Source organism: Acomys minous, assembly GCF_964271855.1.
Source record: "Acomys minous genome assembly, chromosome: 9".
Lineage (NCBI taxonomy): Eukaryota > Metazoa > Chordata > Mammalia > Rodentia > Muridae > Acomys > Acomys minous.
This window is the reverse complement of record NC_140490.1, coordinates 64,860,026-64,875,044: the sequence shown is the minus strand read 5'-3', so window position 1 is coordinate 64,875,044 and position 15,019 is coordinate 64,860,026. Positions and strand designations below refer to the sequence as shown.

The 15,019-nt window shown below is 39.9% G+C and overlaps 1 long non-coding RNA gene and 1 pseudogene across 5 annotated transcripts in view; one reads left to right on the top strand and one right to left on the bottom strand.

Moving 5' to 3' along the window:
• The window catches only part of LOC311604898, a 33,979-nt gene extending 21,046 nt beyond the window's left edge, over window positions 1–12,933 (bottom strand). For 2 of the 4 annotated variants that reach the window (XR_014781733.1, XR_014781734.1), the window contains exons 1-4: window positions 12,869–12,933; window positions 10,664–12,226; window positions 10,020–10,121; window positions 429–734 (exon numbers count right to left, since the gene is read on the bottom strand). This is a non-coding gene — a long non-coding RNA (uncharacterized lncRNA). The remainder of the gene's footprint in view (window positions 1–428; window positions 735–10,019; window positions 10,122–10,663; window positions 12,227–12,868) is intronic. The other 2 variants (XR_014781736.1, XR_014781735.1) reach the window with 2 other exon arrangements.
• On the top strand, window positions 1,894–2,413 carry LOC311605093 (myosin light polypeptide 6-like; annotated as a pseudogene). Its single transcript has one exon. The product of its transcript is annotated as a myosin light polypeptide 6-like (transcript).
• Window positions 12,934–15,019: the final 2,086 nt, after the last annotated feature.

Here is a 15,019-nt window from a genome sequence, read left to right as displayed (position 1 = left end):
CTATGACACATGGAAGAGATTCCAGAAATAACTCAAGAGAGTTATGGGCAGCTGAATTTTGACAGTTTTGAGAAAAAGAACAGATTTTCAACTAATAGTAATTAAAATAATTGGTTAGCCACGAAGCAGAAAGGAAAAGAAGCTTTGATCTTTCTTTGTACCACATATGAGTTTGCAGAGGGAATATAGAGGGAGACCAGGAAACGTTTGGGGTTCTATTTATTAGCTTGGCTTTGGTGAGGTTTATGTATATTCACATGCTTTAAAATAAATTAAGCAGTTAAAATATGTACAACTTGTTTCATGTCAATGTTTTGAGGAATTTATTTTAAAAGCTAAGGTAACTGTGCGTACCCAGTGTCTAAAAGTCTTTTATGAATGCACTCACATAGACAAGCACACATTGGGTACATTTGATGGACACTTACATTTATAAATCGGAGTCACTATTGTCAGCATGTGCTGGTTCCCATCACACGTGCACACCGGCTCTTGAGGAAAAATGAACTGTTTCTGCATATGGAGACAATGTGCATTGCTTGTTGGAAATCAAGAGGGATTGCATGGGCACTTTTGGAGCACTTTCCATGGTAATTGGGCTTCACAAGTTGGAGAGAATGTCTGTCTGGACGGCAAAGAATTCTGACAACTGCCGCAGAGGCCCAGATACCCACACAAGAAATCAACATCTTGTACCAAGGCTCAAAAGTGTAAGCTCAATGACTCGATCTGTGCTACAGGAACATGGGAAGTGGGGAAAATACCAAACGTTAGAAACAAACAATTCAGGTGGCCTTGAATGCAAAGCTTTAGATGATATGGAAGGAAAGCAAAACCAAGAGAGATCACACAACTTGTTCAAACCTTGGCCATAGACCTAGACTTGATGAGCCTTGGGATCCAACTTCTGCCCCATTGCAATTTTTTGTTTTTATGACATCCTAGCATCACTCTGAATATCTCTCTCCTAAGAATGCATTAGTCATCCCCTAACATAAATGCGTTCGGCTGGTTCCCTGTGACATTCTGCATCATTTAAGTACATTTCTGTTTAACCATAATGAAAAATATCCCTGCAATTTTTTCTTTTGTCAAACCCATCTGCAGACCCTAGATGTGACCTTTTTGAAAATTAGTTATTTAATTTATACACACTCAGGACAATGTCCCCTGATTTTGTGCCTATCTTCTTAGAACTCATCTTTTATTATCTGTGGTAAAGACAATAGCCTCTGTCCTTCATCTAGAATAATTGTTTAAAATCCTCTTTTGAAACAACAGCACCAGGCTAAGAGTAGTTTCTGTAACAATAGACTTTTTAAAGACAAGAAAAAATTATGCAAAATCTCTCAGGCACCTCTTAATTATATTGCTACAATCCAGAAAGAATTAAATTAGTTTAATTTCATATTTAAACATCCATTTATTTCTTTTCTGATTGCAAAAGCATTTTTATGCTCACTCAAGATACTATAGAAAATAGAAACAAGCTTTAAAAGCATTTAAGTCACTCATAAAGTCACAAAAACAAATGGAGCCACTATGAATATTTGATAGGTTTCAATTAAATAAGTAGATATATCTATAGCTAAATTAGCCAATAAACTATAGAGAACATTTAAAAGTTTACTATTTTATAAGAATTTACTAAAATTTATTTTGAATCTTCTTTTTTAGTTAAGAAAAATATAATTTTGTTCAGTCACTGATATTCTTTGCCGTCTGATTACTAAAAGATCCATGTTATTCAACCATATTTCTGTTTTGTAACTATATGAACTTTTCCTGGAGGCACAACATTTATTTACTCCAGACATGGCATCTGTGACAGAACAAGAAGTGCTTTCACGTTCATTACTGCTGGAAAAGGTCTCAGAGAGCTGAGCAGCCAATATGTGTGACTTCACCAAGGCCATACCGCAGAATTTAAGGAGGCTTTCCAGCTGTTTGACCTAACAGGTGATGGCAAAGTCCTGTACAGCCAATGTGGAAATGTGATGAGCACCCTGGGCCAGGACCCTACCAACCCAAGGGGGGACCCCAAAAGTGATTAGATGAATGTGAAACTGCTGGACTTTGAGTACTTCCTGCCCATGCTGCAGACTGTGGCCAAGAACAAGGACAAGGGAACTTACAAGGACCATATTGAAGGCCTTCATGTGTTTGACAAGGAAGGAAATAGAGCCCTCATGGGTGCTGAAATCTGTCATATCCTTCTCACACTGGGTGAGAAGATGACAAAAGAGGAAGTAGAGCTGCTGGTGATGGGACATGAAGGCAGCAATGGCTATATTAATTATGAAGAGCTTGTCCAGATGGTGCTGAATGGCTGAGGACATTTCCACATCCCAAGCTTGTGGCTTGGCCAGTGTGAGATTTCTGTGTGGCCCCAGAGGCTCCTTTATCACAAAATCTTACCAATCTAGTCTCTTTAGATGATGTTTGCCTTCACCAAATGAAATTTGCTCTTTGCCCCTCCCTCAAAAAAAAAAAAAAAAAAAAAAAAAAAAGAATGCTCTCACCCATGCCCAGTTTAGTGAACCAGTACATTTAATTAGGATACTAAGAGGAACAACTACATCACTGAAGACAATGTCTCTCTCCTAGAAACCCTCAGCCACCTGTGTAACCTCAGGAAGGGGTGGGACTTAATGAGCCTTTCACCAACTCCATGATGAAGAATTAATATGCAAGACTCTAGTTATTAATATTAATCTCAGAGAGTTTAAGAGGACAAGCATAAGCATCGTGCTATGCCTACTCCCAGCAGTGTTCCAAAACATCCTATCCTACCTTCCAGGTTTTCCATTATAGTCCCCAAACCTTGCAGGGGTGATACAGTCATCCCATTTAGGGATGAACATTCAACAATCATTCTCAACATGTTGAGTCTCTTCAGTAAGCACTTTCCACTGCAAAAAGCATTCCTAACCAAGTATGACAACAGCAGTAATCCATAAGAGTAGATATAAATGATCAAAAGGCAATTTGACAGTCATGCCGTATCCTTTTATAAAAACGGTGGTGATAGTCAACCCAGTAAGACCTATGATCTCCCCATCCATGGGCTTTTAAGAGGACTTGTGGTACCAGATGAAATTCCCTTCAGTGGAGCAAGCCTTAAGTCCCTTCAGAAAGCACGTGACTATAGCACTGTTTCTCATTCTTCTGATGTTCCAGCAGGCACATTGGACTGGCGTATATAGTTCACAGCTAAGTAAGAGTGTAGGCAATTCTCCCCAACAAGGCTGGCACCATGAATAGTAACCAGCAGAAAAGAAGCTTCTGCCTTGATTTCTCCACATCGTACATCCAAAGTACATTGTGTCATCATCAATAGGCTCTTATTTTGCTCCCTTGGGTACCCAAAACAGTAGCAATACCCTGTATTGTTTGAAGCTGTTGATCTTCAATATGATACAACACCAACAACATAGCAAGGGGCCATGCCTCTCAAGTCTAGCTTATTGAGTCAATGAGTTTAATCTAGGTTATTTACAGTAGCATGGATGAGGGGTACTAACAAGGCAAAGGGAACTAATGAGCACCTATACCACCCAAGAAAATATCTCCTTTCTCCAGCAACTGTTAATTGATTATATGTCCTCAAAGAGGGTCAGAACTCATAAGACCCTCCCACCTCCCTGAGGAAATGTTAATGGGCCCAGCCTTTATTGGATCTCATTGTTGCTGCTGAAAGTCCAGAAGACAAAGACTTTGTCGTGCCTAAAGGTAAGTGTTCCTCAACAATTTTCCTTCTAGCATGCTTGAGCACATACATCCTTTTGACACGTTTATTATAAACAGATTGAGGACAATTACATGCATTTCAACTTTTCTTAGCATTTATAATATAGGAATATACCAATATGGTAAGCTTAAGTTGAATAACAAAATTTACCAAGAATAGTGAAGTGAATCCAAATTTAACTAAAGTTCTTTTAAAAAGAAAAATCTGTGACAATTACTCTTGGAAAGTAAAAATGGAATGCATATCAACTGTCTCTTTCCAATCCTAAGCATCTAGCAAGAAGAACAGAAATCTAATTTTAAACCCTTGGCTTCACTTCCCTGTATAGTATTCACAGAATGAATGCTTGCACTCACATTCCCAGTATTTGGAAATTACAGTAGATTTGAAACTGAAAGACTCTAAAAGTCTAGTTCTTAGAAAATCTACTGAAGATAATTTTTTTTTACAAAGGCATAAGAGCATGGTATCTGTGTGGTGATGAAAAGGAAGCTGGAACTACCATCTGATGGCATGTAGGTTGAATTTCTAAAGATGAGTTGATATGCAGAAGTGATTCAGACAAGAAAGGAAGGGGACCAAAGGCGGAGGTCTCTCTAGTTAAAGACATAATCACAGGAGTATTAGCTACTGATTAAAGCATGTAAATGCCACGTGTAGTTTCCCTACCCTTTGTGTCTGTGCAGCAGATCCTTGTACTAGCTAATCGGAGTTCATAGTTCATACCTCATGCACTATGTGTAATCAGGTGGGAAAAAAAATCAAGAGAACAAGAGGTAAAATCATCCTTGCCCAAAAGACACGGACTGGTGTTAAAATCAGAAGTGCATTAACGTTACAGGCTGACTTTGGTTCTAAATGGTATGTATAAGGATTTTTAGGAAGAAAAAAAAAATCATCGCCTAAATGCAAAACTACTACTCCCAAGTGCCACCTCTCATCAGGAACCTGCTTTGCACGGTATCAGGACTTTGGAGAATCCAAATATTGCTGTCCCAAACCAAATAACAAGCTCCCCATCTCAAGCTTTTTCATGAGAATTATAATGCAAACTTCCTCACATGTGATCAGAACAGAGTAAAAATAAATGATACCACATGCATTCTACTAGACGATGGTTACATGACTGCTCACTTATTGGCAAAACTATACTTCTCTGTCTGTCTGTCTGTCTCTGTCTCTCTCTCTCTCTCTCTCTCTCTCTCTCTCTCTCTCTCTCTCTGTCTCTCTCTGTGTTTTTCTCTTCTTTTTCTTTCTTTTTAACTTAAGATGAAAGAAAGAAAGAAAGAAAGAAAGAAAGAAAGAAAGAAAGAAAAAGAAAGAAAGAAAGAGAAAGGAGGGATGGAGGAAGGGAGGAAGGAATAGAAAGAAAGAACATCAAAGAAAAAAATGTAAAAATGGTGGTTGGGTAAATACCTCCTTGGATAGAGTCCTGTGAACCCATGTAAAACAGGATGTGATTATATATCTATATTTATACTCATATAATTTCAGAGTTCCTTTAGTGAGCTGGAAGAAAGAGACTGGAGAATCTTCAGAAGCTTATGGGCCGGCGAGCCTGGCACACATATGCAGTGACAAACAAGAGATCCTATATGAAACAATGGGGCGGGGGAGGGCGGTGCACAATGTCATCATCAAGAATTCCATATGCATTCACACACACACACACACACACACACACACACACACACACACACACACACACACACACATACTTTAACTATATGTCTTCAAACAGAAAAGAAGTTAAAGAGATTCAGAAATCGAATTTAAAGTGAACCTTTTTTTGTCTATGTTTAAACCAAAGTCTGAAGATTGTATCTATACAAATGAGCATCAATGAGGTTCAGAAAATATAAAAATGTTATCTTTCTCTAGTTCCCTACCCTGCTAATCACTATTATTAAGCACATATTATGCTGCATAATAAGACCAGGTCTGGAACCAAATGTTATAATGGGGAAAAGCCTGAATTCCCTTAAAATGACACCGATGAAGGTTCTGGAGGTGAATCACTTCTGAAGATATATGTATATTTTAATCTACTGAAAGGGATTGAGTGAAAAACCTTCAGGCAGCTGTCTTCTTCACTTATCCCTGTGCTGGGTGATGGGTGCATAGAAATAACCTTATTTTTAAATGTTTTATTAGCTCATCTCCGTTGGTTCCTAACAGTGGTGGGCGGTCTCTGAAATTTATGCAAACCTCATGACAGAATAGAGATCTGGACTCTATTAAAAGTAAAAGTGCTTTTATTTTTGGCCACAAAACACTTTTTATCCTTAATGAATTGGTTAATTTCTTGTCCAACCACAAACCTTTTAGATTGTCAGAAACCTCCCCTCAGGCAAAAACACTTCTTTCAAAAATGAGCTTTTTCTCCAGCCCTATTATATCTGTCTTCATGTCTCTCTGCCGCTCTCTCCCTTCATACCTGGCTCTCCCATAATTACATACAGAGACTATAATCAGTCGAGGCTGCGATTCTCAATGCATTCCTGAAGTGGTCTTTGTGGAAGAATGCAAGGGTTCAGATCTTTTAAGAGAAACAACTGCTGCAGAAGAAGAGAGCCTGGAAGTTTATGGGCTGGGAACAAATGGTAGATTTAAAGCTGTGTGTCAAAACCCAGCATTGTTCCTAGTAGGATACACTTTTCCAGATTTTTTTTTTAAAGAATGCAAAATCAGGTTAGCTAGTACATGCAATTCTAACCCTTTCAAGGCTTATCACACTTCCAACATTCAATAGCCATCCTTAATGCCATTACCTCTGGGACAACATTTGAGCAGGTCCCTGCAATCTAACGACAAGAGACTCAGGGAAAAGGCTATGGTTTAAAAGCCTGGTTAAAGATTAACACAAACAGTAATAAGAAGGTTCTTAGGAAAGAATCAGGACAGCTGCAGCTGAAGCCTAGCTACCTGCTGAGGGTTGCTAAGCAACTTGGGCCTACCACTGCCCCAAGGGTGTTTTACTTTACAATTAGGATTTTTGAAGGGGAAGAGGGGGGAGGGGGTGGGGATTCCTACTGAAATTAATGTAGGTTCATATATATTTATACATGTTGTTATGTTATTTTCTTTAATAGGGTGTCACTCTGTGTCCTTTCAAAGATACAGCACACACTATACATGGGGTTTTTTTTTTTCTGTGCATAGCTGACAAGAATCTAGCAATAACATGGAGTTTTAAAAGTGACATTTTGACTCTAAGGGAGGAATTATTTGCAATTTGTTTTGAACAGAAGCTTAGTTCATGTCAGTGGTGAACCTCCAGACAATCATTAGTTTAAACTGCCTGCTATGTGTTTAAAAATTTCAGTCAATTTAGAGCTGATCTGAATTGCAAATGTGATGCTAATGAGCCATTAGGGAACTGCACGTCTCCTTTTTTGCACTTACAACTCTCTGCTTTAAGGAGCTCCAACTACACTGAAATATGAAAATATCGTTTTAATCATGCGCATTGTCAACAAACACAGAAACGGTGGAGAATCAGAAGTGGTGAAGGGGTGTTCAGAGGCTAAGCGTGGGGCCTCAGCCGGGATGAAGAAGCAAGTGTAACCTTTGCTGTAAGGTAGATGAGTCGAAAGATTTCCCCAAAACAAATACCAGTTCTGTTTGTCATGCGCTGTGATTCTTCAGGCTCAACATCTGGATAAAATTTATTTTCTTTGGATTTTGGAATTAGAATTCACTCAAACCCTTTATGAGGTCACTTGGGAAATCAAAGGAATTGCTTCTACGGTCAGATTTTAGCTTCCAGTGCAAAATAATGAGCTCTTAAGGGTGCTTGTCCATGCAAACTTTTCTGCAAATAACCCATTTTGGTTTTCTAGAATACTGTATGCCACAGTAGACTCAAAACCACTAATGTCAAGAAGTATTTTGTTTTCTCTAAAAGCTCTGATATTGGCACCAAATCATGTGATGGTATGTGATATGGAATCTTATTCCTCCATGGATTCTTCCATCATTCCTTCAGGAGCTATAAATTTAACTGAACAGTGAAGAGAGAATTCAGAAACAAAAAGAAGTGATCTTCTATTTCAACTCATGTGTGTGTGTACGTGTGTGTGTGTGTGTGTGTGTGTGTGTGTGTGTGTGTGTGTGTGTGTGCCTGTGTGTACACAGATGTACATGTGCCAATCAGTGTGTGCATGCACTGGTGAGGAGCGTCTTTAATGGCAGCTTCCAGGAGTCTGTTCTCTAGAGGGAGTTCCAGGGATCAAACTCAGATCCTTGAGCTTCTGAGGCAAGGGCCAGTTCCCTTCACCTTCTTAAATCATGTTTTTGCTTCTTAAATAATAATTAATTTCTTAATTAATTTCAAAGCTTGGCAGAATCAACACAAGGAGAAGCTAACTAACTGGTCAACTAATGCCCTTTATCCAACCCTTTGTCATTGTTTGTCTTCTGTTATACTAGCAGTTCTCAAGTTGTGAGTTCTGATCTTATTGAGGGTTGGACAACTCATTCACATGGGATCATTGCCTACGACCATCAGAAAACATAAATATTCACGTCACTATTCATAAAAGTAGCAAAATGTGAGCTATGAAGTACCAACAAGAATAATTTTATGGTTGGAGGTCACCTATATTTAAGGGCCTCAGCATCAGAAAAGTTGAGAACCACTGTGTTATATCAATATCTCTTTGCTTCAGAACTCAAAGCTAAAGTTTGTGCTTGAGTGTGTCTAGGCTTATATCCTGAGGACCCAAGAAATTCTGTTTCTGCCACTTTCAGGAATCTTTGGGAAATGTGGAGAGATATCTGTAATGCATTCATGACATGTTTTCTCTCAATTAAATTAAATATTTGCTGAGATACAGCTACAACAGAATATCATCAGTCAATATAGGAGAGAATGAAAGGATTTGAGATGCAAGGGGAAAATCTTAGTCAGTTTCACTTTGGGAAGCCTTACTCATCCAAGGTCAGAGCCCTAGCCAATCTCAATATTTGTTTATTTTCTTGCGAGTGAAAGACAAGGACATGAACTCTGTGATATCACTTATCCTGGTAAAAGAAACTCTCCCTAGTGTCAGCTCTTAGACTATGTCAGACCTCCAAACGAATAATAATAATAATAATAATAATAATAATAATAATAATAATAATAATAATAATAATAATAATTTAAAACAATTAAAACTCACACAAAGGGGTCCTTTTGCACACTGCATCTTTGCATGTGGTTCGAGATTATTGTTCCCCAGTCTACCCTTATCTGTGAAAGGGGATTTCATCTGTGTCTAAACTGATCATGCACACCAACGAAGAAAGCAGAACAAGGCGGCCTTGTGCATTTATCCCTCCTTTATTCATCTCTCACTCTCTCAGCAAATATTTTCTGAGCCTCTTCTTCCTGCAGGGAATTGTACTGGGCACCCTGGGGAACACAAGGATGAAGTGGACAGCAGATCCTGCACACTAGGAATTTACTGAGCAATACATAACTTTTGCATGACAGTCACAGAAAGGCATTAAGAAGCAGCTGTGCAGAGACCAGTTGACGGGCAGCACTGGGAACTGTTAAGAATCCAATGTCTGGGTGTTCCCTGGACTTGAGATACTGCTCCTCTTATATAACTCCCCAGTTTTTAGTTTCCTCATCTAAAAAATAAGATCTGCTTAAAAGACAATATATATCCTTGGTTGGCATCTTATCTTCTTCATAAAGCTGTTTTCAATTTTCTAAACTCTCCAACTTCCTACTGTCCCCTCCCTCAGAGATTACCTCAGTTCCCATCCGGCAGAGAAAATGGACTCCATCAGCTGAAAACCCACAGATTTCCTGCCACTAGCCTCCAGTGGCCACAGAAGTTAACCCCGTTGCACGCCTTCTTTCCACCCGCCCACAGAACTGTGTTTCCCTGTGCTCTCAAAGCACAAGGCTTTGGAACCTGACTGCCTTCCCTGCTCCTCTCTTTCAGGAAGTCTTTCTACTGTCCCCTCACCCCCAGCCACTGCCCTGCAAGAGCAAGTGCTCTGTTTTCTGCCTAAAGCCCACAGACATGTGGAGCTGAAGGGATCACTACCGTCTTCCAAAGAGCAAAACCAAGCATGTCAAACACCCCACTTCAGTGTCCTGTGCCTTCTCCTCTGTGTTTGTTGCTGCTTGCTAGTCACAGGATATTTACTAGACATTCATTGACTGTGAGATTTAACACTCGTTGCTGGTGCTAGAAAGATGGCTTTGGTGGTTAAGAGCACTCCTGTTCTTGTAGAGGATGTAGGTGCAGTTCCAAAGCTCGCTCACCGCCTTCTATAACTCCAGATCCAGGGGATCCCACTCATTCTTTGGGCCTCCATGGGTGCCAGACATCCATAAGATGCATGTGCATACATACAGGCAAAACACCTATATACATAAAAAAATAAATCTTTGGCAGTAAGTAAAAATCAATTTCTTTTTAATTTTAATTTTATTAATTTATTCAGATTACAAATAAATTATTATCCCATCACCTGTATCCTCCCGTTCCTCTCTCCCTCCTGCTTTCACCCTATTCCCCTCCCCTAGGTCTAAGACCAAGGGGGACCTCCTCCCCCACTGTATGGTCATAGGCTATCACGTCTCATCTTGGCAGCCTGCTTATTCTTTCTTTGAGTGCCACCAGGCCTCCCCACCAAGGGGAGATGGTCAAATAGAGAGTGGGGACTGACTCTGAAAAAAATCTATTTCTTAATGGTATGCCCACACTTCACATGAACAATACCAAACCCAATGAATACATAGTAGCAAGCCCAGGAATTCTGGAACAAAAGCAGTTTTTAATGTCCTTGCTATAGTCTGCATACATTACTTAGATTTTCACAGCAGTGGGGAAAAAAAAAGGCAAGCAAACAAACAAAAAACAGTGACAGTAATTTAAAAGAGATAAGTAATTTGTTTTGGCTCACAGTTTCAGGGACTTTAATCCATCTGGAGGGGACAGGGCGGCAGAGCAGAGTGTTCAGAAAGCCACTATGTTATCTGGCTTTCTTCTTTTTTCACCTTTTCATTCCATACAGGATAGCTCAGCCTCATTCTAAGTGGCCTTTCCCTCTTAGTTCTCTCTGGAAATATATTCAGAGATAAACCCAGAGGTATGCTTTACTAATCTTCAAGGCACTTCTCAAGTCAATCAATTTGGCAGCCAAGATCAACCATCACTCTGTACTTAGTAGGCCTATGTATTACTAGATTTCATCCACTGTATATACATATATACAATCATAACAGATTCCATGGTGAATTAACATGTATGGGTGTATCCATCTATAGAAGAGGAAGAAGTATATATAAAAGAGAATGATATATACACTTAATAAACACTGCTCATTCAGTCAACACAGTGTTTTTCAAGGAGTATCATCATGCTGTAATGCAAATGGGAAAATGTGCTTTGCAGAAAGCTTGCAGATAGTAAATTCTGGAGGCTGGGCTGGAACTCAAATTTCTGCAATGTGTGCAAACCAACCATATTACTATACTGTCTGAAAGTCTAAAACCCACTTCTCAAAATCTGAGGTGTAATGCCTGTGTTCTACTCATCTCTAATAGAATCTGACATTAACTTTAATGACTGAAGCTTGAAGAAAATAAAACACCACGTAAAATATGAACAAATTAAGCTACAACTAAAGACACAAGCACTCCCTGGCTTACTTGCATAATGATAAATACTGGCCAGGCGATTTCTGTTTCCGCCTTGTTCCTATAAAGCCTGGCCTGTACCTTTCGAGACATCCTGGTAGATGTGGTAGAGGTCAACGTAAATCAGGGAGAGGTCAGTGTGGTGTTTCCTGTTCCACAGCATTCCTAGGACCTCTGCTCCTGCTTAAATCTGCATCCATGAGGGAGGGTCAGGGTAATGAATGTCACAACTATTCTGCAATCAGTAACTTCCTGTCGACTATAAAGCCCAGCATTTAAATGTTGAGTCTAAGAGGGCTGGGTACCAGCTGTTGCTGTGAGAGCATGAGGACCTGAGTTCAAGTCCCAGTACTCACTTAGAAAAAGATGAGATTGAGTGGGTGATGTCCATTTGTAATCCTTGACATGGTCAGGGGAGGTGGCAAAGACAGGAGGTGCCCTTGAGCCACTAAGACAGAATTGGCAAACTTCGGACGCACTGAGAGGCCTTGTCCCAAAACCACAGTAGACAAGGCCTGAGGACAGCACCAGACATTGACCTTTGTTGTCACATGTACCACATCCTACATTCAAACATGTGATCACACACACACACAGAGACACACACAGTATCCATTCTTAGCTTTGAGGTCAGCCTTGGCCTGAACATTGGTCTTCCTTGGCTTGGTTTCCTTTCATAATTTAGGGAGTCTCAGGTTCACCAACATTGAGCCTCATTGAAGGTTTGCTTCTCAACTCTGCCAGTTGATACAGGTTCAGAAAGAGACCGGGGATCTCTGTAAAGGACATTGTTGCTTTGGCTGTCTCCAGCTAGATTTTATAGCAAACTACAAGAAAACAAACAAACAAACAAACAAACAAACAAAAACCCTGCAGCTTGTCATGAGCCTCTCAGTTTCTCCTTGTGAACCCAGATTCAGTTGTGTATTCATTAGGTAAATACTTTTTTTCTGTCTACAATTTTTAAAAATGGGAGTGGAAAATTTCATTTTGACTCGTGTGTATTGGTTGCACCCAGCAATGAATGAGATTGAGGACACTATTTAAGATGTTCGTACAATGCGCACCAGAGAAACCCAACCTCCCTGCATGTGCTCCAGCAGCAGCTTGTTATCTAATCACATTTACTTGTTAAGGAAGGGCCAGCCTGAGTCACTGTAGCCAGGATGCTCCTTCTTTACAGCCTTCCAACCGTTTTCACTCCACAGACACATCTATGGAAGAAGACCTGCATCTTTAGCTCTAAGCACTATTTTGTATGATAGCCAGAGATTTCTCTTTCCCAACATGGGGACATTTGGAGCAATAAGCAAAGCTTCACAAAGACAATTACGCACATTGTAAAACAAGGCCAAGTGGCATTAACAGTGAATTTACCCACTTCATAGTCTCATAAAATAAAACAAAACATCCTCCCAAAAGGAGCAAGCTCCATGAAGAGGTAAAAAATATCTTCAGGATTCACTTACTGTTGGTAGAAATGTGAAATGGTACGAGCATGGAAACTGTCTGGTTTGACTCCCATAGTATTCACCCGTTAAGGTACCAAAAAGAATTGTAAGCAGGGGTCAAGGAGCGACCGATAGCCCTATGATCAGAGCATCAGTCTCAATAGTCAGGAGATGAAATCAGACTAAGTGACCACATACAGATGAACAGAAAAGCAAATAAAACAGAAATATGAGGGGGAATATGACTCGGCCACTAAAAGAAGGAAGGAAGGAAGGAAATGCTAAAACATGATCATCTGGGAGAATTTTGAAGGCATTAGTGGTGTGAAATAAAGCCAAATACTCTATCTATTTATATAAAGTAACTCGTAGTGAAATTGAAAATGGTAGAAAATGGAATCATGCACACAGAATTTTAGCTTTGTGAAATGAAGAAGGATGCTGATCATACAGTCTGAATGTGCTCAGTGTCACTAAGCTGTGCATGTAACAACATGAGAGGGGAGGAGGAGAGGAGGACAGAAGTGAGCAGGAGTGAGGGATGAGGTTCTTAGCAAGTACCCCTTGGGCTACGAATTTTACTTCAGAGCAGCTTGGAAGGAGACGCCTGTCACAATCACCACTATTGTCACCATTTTAAGGATGTGTAAATGGAAGCTAATGTGGAATGAGTGAACTATTCGCTCACAGCTACACAAACAGGAAGGGGCGGGCCTTGGCTGCACATTCAAACTGTCTAGTGGGAGACGTCATAAGATTCCAAACTATGTTCTGTCACTTCATAAGCAGGGCTGTTGGGTGTTATCCAACGTCAGCTTGCTACACCAAACAAATTAAGATATTTATTCATTTATATATTCTACGGTTGATCTACAATTCTGGGATTGTAGGATGGGCACTTAGAATGGTAATTTTTTTTTTTTTTTTTTTTTTTTTTTGTCTCTCGAAGCCATAGATTCATGTGTCACAGTGATTTATATTTGTAGAGCTTTTGTCATGAGTGATCACAGTTTCATTTGTTGAAGATATATATACGACGGTGAGGTTTGCTTAAGTTCCTTGGTCTATTTACTGTAGCAGCTCCACAGTAACATCCTGGTTATCACTTCCAGTTAGGTCATATAACTAGTAAAACTGAAAATAGTTTAACTTGTCCAAGGCCAAAATATGTCACATGAACTCATACCATTCTCTGTTGCCCAACTTTTAGCATGCTTACGAGTCACTTGGTTTCTCAATCCTGACTTTGACCTTGATTTAAATATGGTTTGAGACACTAGCAATGCCGAGTTATCGTTCATGCAATATATATGTTTTGAAAATGTCCTTTCAAAAAAAAATATTGTTGTCAGTTATCTTTCCAGCCGGAGCTAGAAGGCGGGAGCACTGAACCGTCACTCCCGACATCCAACCCATGATTGTATTACACAAGAGCTCTAAGACTGGAAGCCTCACAAGAAAGACTGAGAAGGAAACAGGGGAGTGTAATTTGGAGAGGCAGTGGGCTTCCTTAGAACGTTGACGATACCGCAGCCTAACAGGTCTTGCTTTAGAAGATCAGCCTCGTAAGATTAGTTTTCACATAGCACACTCTTGACAGCATGTATTATTAATGATCTATGAGTGATGAAGGGGAAAGTCACATGAATGGAATCCAGAAGGCAAACAACAGTCCCTCAGAAGCAACTGAACCTCGTCCAACTGCACCATAATTTGGGGAATGAGCTAAAAAAAAAAAAAAAAGCAGTGCTGAAGAAAATACCATGCATGAACTAGTGATTTAATCTGTAAAAAGTGACACTGGAAATTAGTGGGAGAGAGGGGGAGAATGGCCGCAGTGTTAAGGAGTGTTCATGGTCAATCTCAGTGGAGCCGGCTGTATGTGTAACCCTGAACTTTCAATCAGCTGAGTCTGAAGGCTTTGGGGCTTCTAATGTCTCCTGGCTCCTCAGGGCTGGCAAACTCATTTGGGTTTGTGAAGGGTCAAATGTATTGAACTCCTGTCAGACTTTCCAGGGTGGGTAAAAGTCAATAATTTTCATCTTAATCCCAAGGCTCCAGTGTGTTCAAACTGGGAAATCTACTCCATATGTTTGTGATCTTAGTTCACAGAAATCCTGAAATGATTCTTCAGGAGTTTTCCAAGACTCTTCAGCTTCATAGGTTTGC